This window comes from Ascaphus truei, chromosome 2 (genome assembly GCF_040206685.1).
Source record: "Ascaphus truei isolate aAscTru1 chromosome 2, aAscTru1.hap1, whole genome shotgun sequence".
NCBI classification, from domain to species: Eukaryota; Metazoa; Chordata; class Amphibia; order Anura; family Ascaphidae; genus Ascaphus; species Ascaphus truei.
Window position 1 is genome coordinate 463,125,290 of NC_134484.1, and position 11,667 is coordinate 463,136,956.

The following is an 11,667-nucleotide window of genomic DNA, read 5'->3' on the forward strand; positions in this document are numbered from 1 at the left end:
GTAAACACCAGCGCACCATCTCAACACGGAGGGAGTGACACCACAGACACCGAAGACTCGCTAGAACCACGAGGAGAAGACGCTGCTCTGTCAATGGCACATGCTGCCTGGGATAGCCACAGCCGCAACAGTGATCCACACGCCAGAGCGCACACGGATGCACCACAACAGGCTCGCAATCCAGGTACACCCACGCGGGAGAAAACAGCCCCTCACACTAGCCAGCAGCTATCACGCGTCCACGCCAAGGAAGAGGCGACCACACAGACCGTCCCAGCAACTACCTCAGAACGGGACAAACACGCCGATGCCTCAGGTCTGACAGACATAGCCAAGTACATGATCCGGCGTGACCTGGTGCACGCAGGACTCATCAGCTTTGACGACCGCCCTGAGAACTACCGGACATGGAAGTTCACGTTCAAAGACGCAATCAACAGCTTGGACTTCTCAGCAAGGGAAGATCTCAACCTGTTAGTCAAGTTCCTGGGAAACGAATCCAGTGAGTATGCAAAAAGACTGCGGGCAGCAAACGCGCATCAACCCCAAGTAGGTCTCGACCTAGTGTGGGGAAGGCTAGAAGAGTCCTACGGCAGCCCCGAAGCAGTCGAGGATTCGCTCTTCAAAAGAGTCGACAGCTTCCCCAAGATCACAAATAAAGACTACTCAAAGTTACGAGATCTTGGAGACCTGCTGCAAGAACTGGAGTTCGCAAGGAAAGACCATTCCTTAATAGGTCTCAACGTCCTAGACTCAGCTCGTGGAGTGAGACCCATCCTGGAGAAGCTACACTTCAACCTCCAAGAAAAATTGATCTCACAAGGCTCCAAATACAAAAGGGAGAAGCAAGTCGTCTACCCCCCATTCTCAGTTTTCTTGAGCTTCATTCGCGAAGTAGCAAGGATGAGGAACGACCCCAGCTTCTTCTTGGGTGCGCAAACCACATACAGTGCAAGCAGCCTGAGGAACGAGAAACCAGCGACGAGATATGGTAACACCCAAACGCCCATCTCGGTCCGCAGGACGGACGTGCCCCCCACGACCCAAACTACTCCCGATCAGTCGGTCGCCGGAGACAAGGAACCAAGGGACCCAAACAGGGAATGTCCCATACACAAGAAGCCACACCCACTCAACAAGTGCTTTGGGTTCAGGATGAAGTCCCTAGAGGAACGCAAGAGGTTACTTGGAGAATTCGGAGTTTGCTTCAAGTGCTGCGGTTCCACGACTCACCTAGCCAGGGACTGTAAGGAAGATATCAAATGCACAGTGTGCAAAAGTGACAAACACGTGACAGCGTTACACCCAGAGGCGATGACACTCCACCAACTCAAGAACCCATCCTCCGTAGCGGAGCATGGCAGGGAGAAAGAAGAAGGAGAGTCAACATCCGTCACATCTCAGCGCACTGAGGTATGCGGAAAAGAAGGTGACAAAATGTCCAGCTCCAAAATATGCCTCGTCGCAGTGCACCCCCAGGGACAACCTGAGAAGGCTATTCGGATGTACGCAATCCTCGACGACCAGAGCAACCGATCGCTGGTCAGGTCAGAGTTCTTCGACATGTTTAACATACAAGATGGTGCTTCTCCTTACACTCTCAGAACGTGCGCAGGGCGAATGGAGACCACAGGGAGAAGAGTGAATGGCTACACCATATGCTCAATAGACAGCAAAGTGAACATGCCCCTTCCCACACTCATCGAGTGCAACCACATGGCCACAAACAGGGACGAGATTCCCACACCAGACGTGGCACTCCATTACCCCCACCTCAAAGGAATAGCCAACCACATCCGGCCGATAGAACAAGGCGCCAAGATCCTGTTGCTGCTCAGTAGGGACATCATGAGGGTACATAAAGTCCGTAAACAGCATAACGGACCCCACAACGCACCATATGCCCAAAGACTCGACCTAGGATGGGTGATAGTGGGCAACTCATGCACCAACAAAGAGCACGGGCAAGACTACGTTGATGCCCGCAGAACGTGGTGACAGAATGTGGACACACATCTCTCTCTGAACCATGTCTTGGCCATCTCCAAGTGACTAAAGGGCCAAGTGAAGAGAAAAGACAAGGTCATACCCATGAGGCCAACAAAGACATCCTCACGTTGATGGGATGCGACAATGGCTTAGGATGCTCAGCAGTCCAGACAGCTAAGGATGATGTGTCGATTCCACCGAAAGAAGAGAGTAACCTCCCAAAGGTGACCGACAAAGGGATCGTCCAAAAAACAATAAACAATCAGACAATACTCCCGCGAGCAATGGCACAACTAAGACGTACAGTTGTTCCTCTCCACAGAGTATCAAGCAACAGAGCAACCAACTGCCACGGCTGGCATAGCCGCAAAAGATTGTGCCCCACAGGTGAAGCCACAGTGTCAAAAGGACTGTCCTCTCACACATCCAAAAAGAGACAGCCACAGAGACATTTCATAAAGGGTTTTACTAGGGCAAAAGAGACTGTTCTTCGTTACATCCGGGGAGACAATAACCTCCCGATGGTAGTCAACAAAGAGACACAAAAGCGCTTAACCAAATTATGGGGAGATGTTCTCAAGCAAGAGGAATGCACCAATGACCTACGGTGCACAGCGTTTCAGACAACAAGGGATGATGACAAGCAAACATCATCAAGGGAAGATAGAGGATTCCCGAAGTTAACAGTCAAGGAGCTCTCTAAAGACGGACTAAGCAGTTGGGTGACTCCGCTACCATTCCGTTCACCAAGAAGGCGCTTCCCAAACAATGGAGAACGTGCCATCTCTAGGTTCACTTCGCACCTCTGCGACTTACAAAGGGAACCAGAGACCAAAAACAACCTTGTGGCCTTCATCCAAAAGATATTCCTTACTGGCCACGCAAAGCCAGCACCTCTAATGGAGGAAGGTGAAGAATGTCGGTACCTCCAATCACCTGGGGCCTACCACCCTCAGGAACTCGATCAAATCCGGGTAATGTTCAACCCCAGCACTCAGCTTCAGGGAGTCTCTCTGAGAGACGCCCTCTTTACTGGACTAGATTCGACAACCAGTCTTCCAGAAGTGTTGTTCCGCTTCCGCAAGGAACCAAACGACATCTCCTTCTGCCGAACGCCAGGTGCTAGAGCGACAAGCTACCATGACTGGCGCACTTACAAGGGGATGTGCTCTGTGGATAAAACTGCAGAGACAAAAGAACTTTTTTCTCACAAGGCTAAAAGGAAACAGTGCCAGAGACTCTTACAAAAGACATTGTGTTGCATCAAGCTAACCAAGAGCTGTGCATCCACCCGGCTTCCCTTACTGGAAGGTTGGCCAAAGAACTTTAACGCCAGTGGTACCGGCCAGTATCACCTTGCTATGAGAATATTGACCTTTGCATTGTTATGTTATGTTTGCATTGCACATATGTTCCACATACCAATACCAGATACCAGACGGGGAGTGTCATGAAACAGGTATACCCCTGTCTGCACTTCTGTTTCACCCCCCCCTTTTTTCCTCGCAGCCCTGCTTGTCAGCTTCTTAGTGCCAGCTGTATGTGTTTGGCTCTGCACACAAACACAGTGCTTGTGTGATAAACACAGTGCCATTTCCCCTCTCCCAGCAGCTTGCTGTATTAAAGATGCAACATTATTGCTACATGTTGTAGCTTCCCCAGACACTCCTGGGAGTTGCCATGGCAGCCTCAGCCTTTCTCTCTAATGGGCTAGTCTGCTTTCTCCCCCTCTGCTCTGCCCACAGATGGTCTGTCCCCAGACTATCTTACTACCCAGCATACATTGCCATTTCCTTTCCACCATTCCTCTGGACTCGTTCACTGTAACCCCTGTAATGGTGCTGCAGGATTATCTTTTCACCTCCCTTTACTACTAAGCACACACAGAGATTTAGACCTACACCTCTACACAAGAAACTGTTTTTACCTGCTTTCTCCAAAATAAAGTAAGAAAAGAAACAGACCTTGTCGTGCTTGGAAAAGACCGTGAGTTAACACTATCTGAGCTAAGTCATCACCACGTGACCCTCTGGCTTCCAGAATAGTGCGAGCTTTCGAGATACACTGATCTCTTCTTCCGGCGATGTTACAAGATTGTAACATCGCCGGAAGAAGAGATCAGTGTATCTCGAAAGCTCGCACAAATAAAAGCATTTCGTTAGCCACAGAACGGTATCATCTATTTATATTTTGATTATATATACAGACAAATATATTATACATAAACACACATAAATAAACATTTTTATATACTATACATATATTAGAGATATGCTAAATGTTCTGGTATATGAACACGGGCAGAATACACTGGCCAAAAACTTTCTTCTTTAGGCACAGTCGAAGGTTCCCTTGAAATATTGTTTTGTTCCTTACAAATTTCTCTACAACCAAACTGCATTCTTTTATTCATTCTAAAGGTTCCCATACACTGTTATTTGTTGGCAAAGGTAGATATAGACTTCGATTTCTTCTTCGTCTATTCCATTTATTCCAATCTTCGCACACTTGACACATTTGTTGAACATTACTTTGGTCTTGCTTAGATTAATACTGAGGCTCACATTCTCATTTGCTTTGGCCAGTTCTCCAATTTGTTGCTTGAGGTCTTCTGAACTTTTGTCAATAATCAATGTCATCTGCAAATCGTATGTGACTCAAATATTCACAGTTGATTTTGAATTCTTTTTTTCACCAATATCTACAACAAGTCTTCAAGTGCTGCAGGAAAAAACATTTGTGACAAGGTGCCTCCCTTGCCGATCCTTTTCATGATAATATCACAAGATATTATGTATTTTAATCAATTTGGTGCTTCATGGGTTAATGAAGGTAATATTTGGGTTTAAAAATTCAATGTAATTGGTTTATGACAGGTCAAGACATTTCCTGGGTCTGTACTGATCTTCAAATAGGACTTAATTGGGGGTGGGGGGGGGCTATCCGGAATAGTCCACTAAAAGTGACACGTGGGATTTAGAAGGTCATAAACGCTAACCAGATACCACTCTTTAAACCTCAAAGAAACTTTAATGTTCATGAATAATTACTGGTGCATTCCAGAGAGAGGTGACGACAGGTTATGCCTCATTGGAGTACTTTATTAAAAATGAGAATATCATATGACCTCATCTACTGCGCCAACTAAGAGTTACATGTGGTTGATCGTGGCACCGAGTGGCATATAATTATTATAAACACGTCAGATCTAGCAGGTACTAAAGGACAGATATCCATTTGTTGCTTACATTTAGTTATAAGACGGTCATACTTAGTCTCGTTGCTTCCACCATGAGCGCCTGAATCAATTGATGTGACTCACGTGGGTCTAAGTATTAGAGGAGGGAAATTATGAGTGCGGTTTTATACTGAGGGGAAAGTTTAAATGTCGTTTTGTAAAAGTTTTTTTACTCTGTCATAAAAATAGCCATCTTACAGATGATTTATGACAGTGGTTGGTTTATGTTGTTTCAATGGGGAAAACAAACTACATAAGACTTAGCCTGGGATTATGAAATCCAGATTTTAACAGAGGTGTGTTTTGGACCAAAAACAAGTGATCTCTCTGGGAGAAAATACTTATATATGGTAACATAATGTATAGGGTTTTCTGTTTACACTCTTTGTGAGCCTTTGAAGGACCAGTAGAGAGGACGTATCATCTTCACTCCTCTACTCACCCAATTGGATCCACGTCTGAACGCTCATGCAACTTCAAGACTCACAAGCACGCTACAGAGGCAGACGGGGAAGACCACTGGCAGAGCCGACGTTGCTGAGGCTGGTGTGGAAGTGCCACCCAGGGACAGCCTACTCATCAAGGCCAACTCTGTCATCCATCGGGAAAAGTGCGCCCAGGGAAAACGTCCATCAGGTTGCTGGTTGCTGAGGCTGCTGAGTCCATCAAGACGTGCAGGAATAGTGGGTAATTATATCCCATTGAGGTATGAGCAGCCTTATAAGGCTGTATGTGAATGCCTATTTTCATAGAAAATTAGTCTTAGTTGTGTCAATCACACAATACATATTGCCTACACTGTGGATATAAGGTGCACCTTCCGGATCAACTCTGCTATTGTGGAAGGACCGATCCCTTAAGGAGAGACATTCCAAGTTGTGATTTTGGAGGGACTAATCCCCTTAGGAGAGATTTTCCATTCCTTAGCCTACAGCTGCTTTTCTTGGAAACCCATCCAGGACTTACCTGCTCCCTCATAATAATTTTCATCTATATATAGGAGAACTCTTCATAATCATACAGATTGACATTCACATAACAGCAATGTATTGGGTATCCTGCACTGCAATTTATTGTATTTTATTTACCTTATGTATACATTGATGTATTTTATTTAATTATAGGCTTATACTGAACGTCTTAGTTTAGTTACAAAGGCCATATATTTTATAATTTTTTTTGTAAATTTACAAAATCCACACCTTGCTGTCCTTCATTAATCCTCTATAATCTCAAATCCTACCTAACCCAACAGATTTCAATTTTGGTACTATGCGCCAGAGTCTTTTCCTTTCTACATTGATATTATACAGAACATTTATGAGAATGCCACATCAACCATTAGATGGCATGAAGAGATAAAAAAGATGAGGATTGTCACATATGGCATACCTGTGTGCACTCAACCAGCATACGAAACCAGAGTCTTTTCCTTTCCACTATTCCTTGAGTTCTGGATAGCCCCTTTTTCTCATTGGCTGCAGGATTATATGGTCATTGACCAATTTTCCATAACTCACAAACACCAGCACTTTCGTACATACATAGTATTAAACATTAGCGTCCCTCTTTTTTTCTCATAATATCAATTTACACTTGTTTAACATTTCGTCTTTTTAATGCAACAAGGAGTAAGACTGCTGAGGTGTAGACAGAATCAAATGTTTTTGCATAATCTATAAATTTTAGATGAGGGGTAGATCATATTCATTACTTCAGAAAATCCCTTCTTCTATGACTTGGATGTGGTCCATTATGTTGTGTCCAGTATGAAATCCTGTGTGTTCTCTAAACTGGGCAAAGTCCAGAGTCTTTTTTGAGCTCTTTTTGTCTCCTTCTTGTGGATGATGAGAACTATGGCATTATTCAATCTTCCTGTTCTTCAAGCAGCGTTTAAAGACTTTTGCAAGGATTTTTCTAATTCTTCCCCAGCTTCTTTCAAGATTTCAGATGTAATTCCATCTTCCCCGGACACCTTCCAATCCTTCATGGATTTTATTTATTTTGCCAACACTTCTGGAAGGAGGCATGGTACAGTACATCATTGGTGGTTTCTTCCCTCTTTACCTCTGCTGGATTATGCCTTGTGTTATTTGTGCTCAACTCTTTTTACGTGTCTTTAATTGTTGATCCAGCATCTTGTGTGAGTGCACTGATGGGCTTCTTCCCAACCATATGTTGTTGCTTTGTCTTCTTTAAGCTTTTGTTACAAAGCAGGGTTAAAAGTTAAATAATCTCTCCAGAGGTGAGGAGTAGACTAAGGAAAATCCCCCAATTATTTGCACTCGCTAATTGATCCAAATCGTAGGTACCGTAGGTAACTTGTGGAACGCCAAACTGGTGAAATGCTTACACATTAGACATAATTACTTTACAGTAGACAGCAGCGCTTTAAGGATAGCGATTAGGGATCACCTCCTTTCCTCCCTTCTCTAGTCTGTTCGCGGTTACTCCGCTATCCGCTAATGTAACAAAGCTGCTTTAATGTAATTTGTATTCATTGTGTGTGGGAGCAGGGGGTCCCCTGACCTGAACCGCATTGATTTCAGCCTCGGGGACCCCCAGTTCCTGAGTTACAGGCCCAGATATGGGGTGCCGGTATCTCCATTGTTACTTAAATCACCCGGTCACGTGAAGCAGACGATTTAAAAATGGCGGCAATACTGGCACCCGTTGCCCCATACCAGGGCATGTTACTCGGGAAGCAGGGGGTCTCTGAGGCTGAAATAAAAGCGGTTCAGCTCAGGAGACCCCCTGCTCCCATGCTATTAATAAAACTTACATTAAAGGAGCTTCATTACCATAGCATATAGCCGCTACGTTAACGAATTTGTAACATTTTTAATTAGGGTTTTATTACTAGTGTATTGTAGCAGGGGGTCTCCGGAGCAGAACCGTGTTGATTTGAGGTGCAGTAACCCCCTGCTTCCCGAGAAACAGGCCCCGTTATGGGAGAGGAGATAGTTCAGTGTAGATTGAAATAACCACTACAGCCTGTGGCCATGTTGATTTAGTAAAGTCTCCTTGTATGTCTCCCATTGCTAATAGTACAGTCTCCTATGAATAATTATAAATATGTCTGTTGATTATAAATATATATTCATTCATTAATATTGGGCAAGGATATATTTGTATTCCCATTAGTATTCCATTAGGTTTGTATATTTTTTGTTGTTAGTCTGTTTGTTCAGAATTTATACTTTGACATCCTTATGATATCTGGTATGGTACACTGTTATGTGGGGCCAGTCCTGGGAGTTATGCTGCTCCATCTGTGCCTTCAGGTTGCCATGCCCCTATTGGTCGAGGTGCCATCTGTGACGGGGGAGGGGTGGCAAGCGAGTAATAAAGGGGTCACCCCCATTAGGCACCCCCTTCCACCGTCTGGGAAGTCAAGGGTTAACCAGAAATGTACTTATAATACATAGGTTCCCCTGCTTCACAACCAAAAGATACGTCCCTTGGTTATCCTATTCCCACATTTAGAGGAAATTCCTGTATTTTTATTCCCCTGCCTGAGGGCAAACTGTGTTCTATTTGATAGAAATGTATATGGGTACAATTATTGGTGTTTGTGCCTTTGCAGTGTCTGTACTAACCGCATACACTGGGATCAGGTTGGGAGGGAAAGGGTTAATTGCATTTACATGTTTATTATCCTTTGTCCCCTTTCCCGCCTTTGCAATCTCCATTTTGCAGTCTCTCCATACAGTATGTCGCCATTGGAGCCCCATGTAACCCTATGGGGATTCTGGCGATTTGGGTCCGATATCATGGAAGACCTGCAAGTGGTGCCCCAGAGGAGGAGCAGCGTTTCCCCATTGCAAGTGAATGGAGTAATGCTTTTAGTGGCACGAATCGTACACAAACCTTCCTTGGTACACCCAAAAAGGGTTGTTTCCGGTGCTGTAGCTGTAGTCAGTGTGACAGCATGCAGGAGGGAGATAGATTTACGCATCCATTTACAGGCTCTGTTTATTACATCAGGGATTTCTACACATGTCTATCTAGGAATGTGATTTATCTTATCAAATGCCCGTGTGGGATGGGGTATGTGGGGGAGACTACTCAGTGTGTCAAGGACAGGATCCGACAACACAAAGCGGCGATCCGCAGGCAGGATCCTGATGCCCCAGTGGCCCATCATTTTACACACGCAGGACACAACTCCAGTCAGCTCCGGTTTCAGATAATAGATGGACATACAAGAGGTAGACGTGGTGGTAACACCAAGATGCATTTGCTGCGCAAAGAGACACAGTGGATTCGGCGCTTGGGCACCATGACCCCAAAGGGCATCAATAAGGATCTCGATCTGAGTTGCTTCTTTTGAAGTTTCCTTTGCCCTATACTAGGGGTCCCCTATATGTAGGTGTAGTTGCCGCTCCACTGTTACCTGCATCTGACTCTATCCTTTTGTCCACAGATCTATGTCTCCTTTGGTTCCATGGCGTCCACCGTCGGAGCATGTTATCCCCCTGTGTCCGTCATCCTGTGCTGTGATCTATCCTTGGCACCTTGGTCTCCTCCATCTCTGCCTCATCACACTACTGTGTATCCTAGTTGGGATGTCTGATGATGTTTTGGGCATTTGCCTTTATTTTGCCATCAGTACATGTGTAGTATACCCCTTTGTTCAGTATCTCCCTATTGTGCATTATGACTCTATGTTTTAGGGTCCATTAATAGGCTGCTCTGTTGTATGATCGTTGCAGTTAAATTGAATACTTTCTCCCTTGTGTGCATTTTTCCCCATGTCTCTGGGCCCCTGGTTTGGCTGCTGGTGCCCTGTGATGTTCTTCTCTGCTGCTGCTGTTATACATCCTCCCTCTCCACGCCACCTGGAGTGTTTGCCTGATCATATTTGCCACTGAACCAGACTGGCTCTGCCCCTTGGATCCAGAGGAACTCCTATTCATGTTTCTAGCCGGCCCACAGTGACATCATTGGGCAGCGCCGCTTTAAGAACCACAGGTACAGCTCCTCATGCAGTGCTGGTTTTTTTGCACACTGAGGAGTTTACTGTCCCAGCTGAATTTACCTTTGGACTGTTCCTGTGTATGCTGGCCACAAGTATGTTGGTTCTACCTGTTATAATGAGTGGTTCATTTATCTATATATTTCTGTACCTGTCTCTGAGGATTATTTGTTCTTTTAGGTCTACTTCAGTGGGTCATTAACCTTGTAGCACCATACTTTGCCAGTTATACTCCTTATCTGTCACTGTGTTTTCAGGCACTCCTATAATCTGTCACTGTGTTTACAGGCACTCTTATAATCTGTCACTGTGTTTTCAGGCACTCCTATAATCTGTCACTGTGTTTACAGGCACTCTTACATGAGATTTGTGCTTCCCAGTTTACCTGTATTTTGCTTGGAGTACCAGCAGTAGCTCTTTATATATCTTTGTTATTCCATTGTTTCATTTACCTCTGTAATTAAGTGTCAGTGTGTCACTGCCTTGGAGTACTAGAAGTAGCTCTTTATATGCTCTTTATATATCTTTATTCCATTGTTTAATTTACCTTTGTAATTTAGTGTCAGTGTGTCACTGTGTATTTCAGGGACCTAGTCACAGGGTAAGGGAAGTACTAGGTGACTTCGGTCTGCCTGGGAACGGGCCAGAAGAAGGGGTCTGTACCCCGAAACATTATGTTGCCCCCCATGCCCTGCACTTTTTATTTCCTGTGTTTTTTTCTTCCTCTCATTTCCTCTCTTTCCTTCCCCATCCCTGTCTTTGTCCCTGTTCCCGTATATATACGTTGTCCCTCTGTTGCTGTTTGACGTTATATGCATCGTTAATGTTTAATTAAATATGACTTTTTGGCTGATACTTTATTAGTTCTTTTTTCTTGGTGTGCTGTGAACATTTATGTTCTATTTGAATGGAGTAATGTATTTCAATGGGGATCCCTCGACTCTGGCCTCCAGGAACGGGTTGGCAGGCAGCCAGCCAGACCGGAGAACCGCAAAAGTGGAAACAATGTCTTAAAAGAGGTTTGATCAGGCTTCGGTCATGTTCACGTCCAATTGGCGTGGGAAATTTTGTTCTAGGGCACCCAGAAATAAAATTCTTTTTGCCCCTAGCCCCTAGGAACCCTCTCACTCAACCACAACCCCAACCGGGTCTGACAATTAATGGCGACGAGAAAGGGTAGCGCCAGCCAGGAGGGTCCTACCATTGACCGCAGTGGCAGAGAAAGCCGCGTGGCTTTCAAACACTAAGTGGAAAACAGTGTAAACTGAAAACCCATAACTCCGGTTCCGTAGGGACTAGAGGGCTAGGATTTGGCCAGGATGTAGGCACTGCTCCGGCATGACTGCATGGCCATTTCCAGCCCTCTCCCCTCAACCAAACGGAATAGGGTTAACTGTGAAAAAGTGTGTGTTGCCTATTAACTTCAATGGTAGCGGAGGTCCCATTGAATCCTATGGCGGCG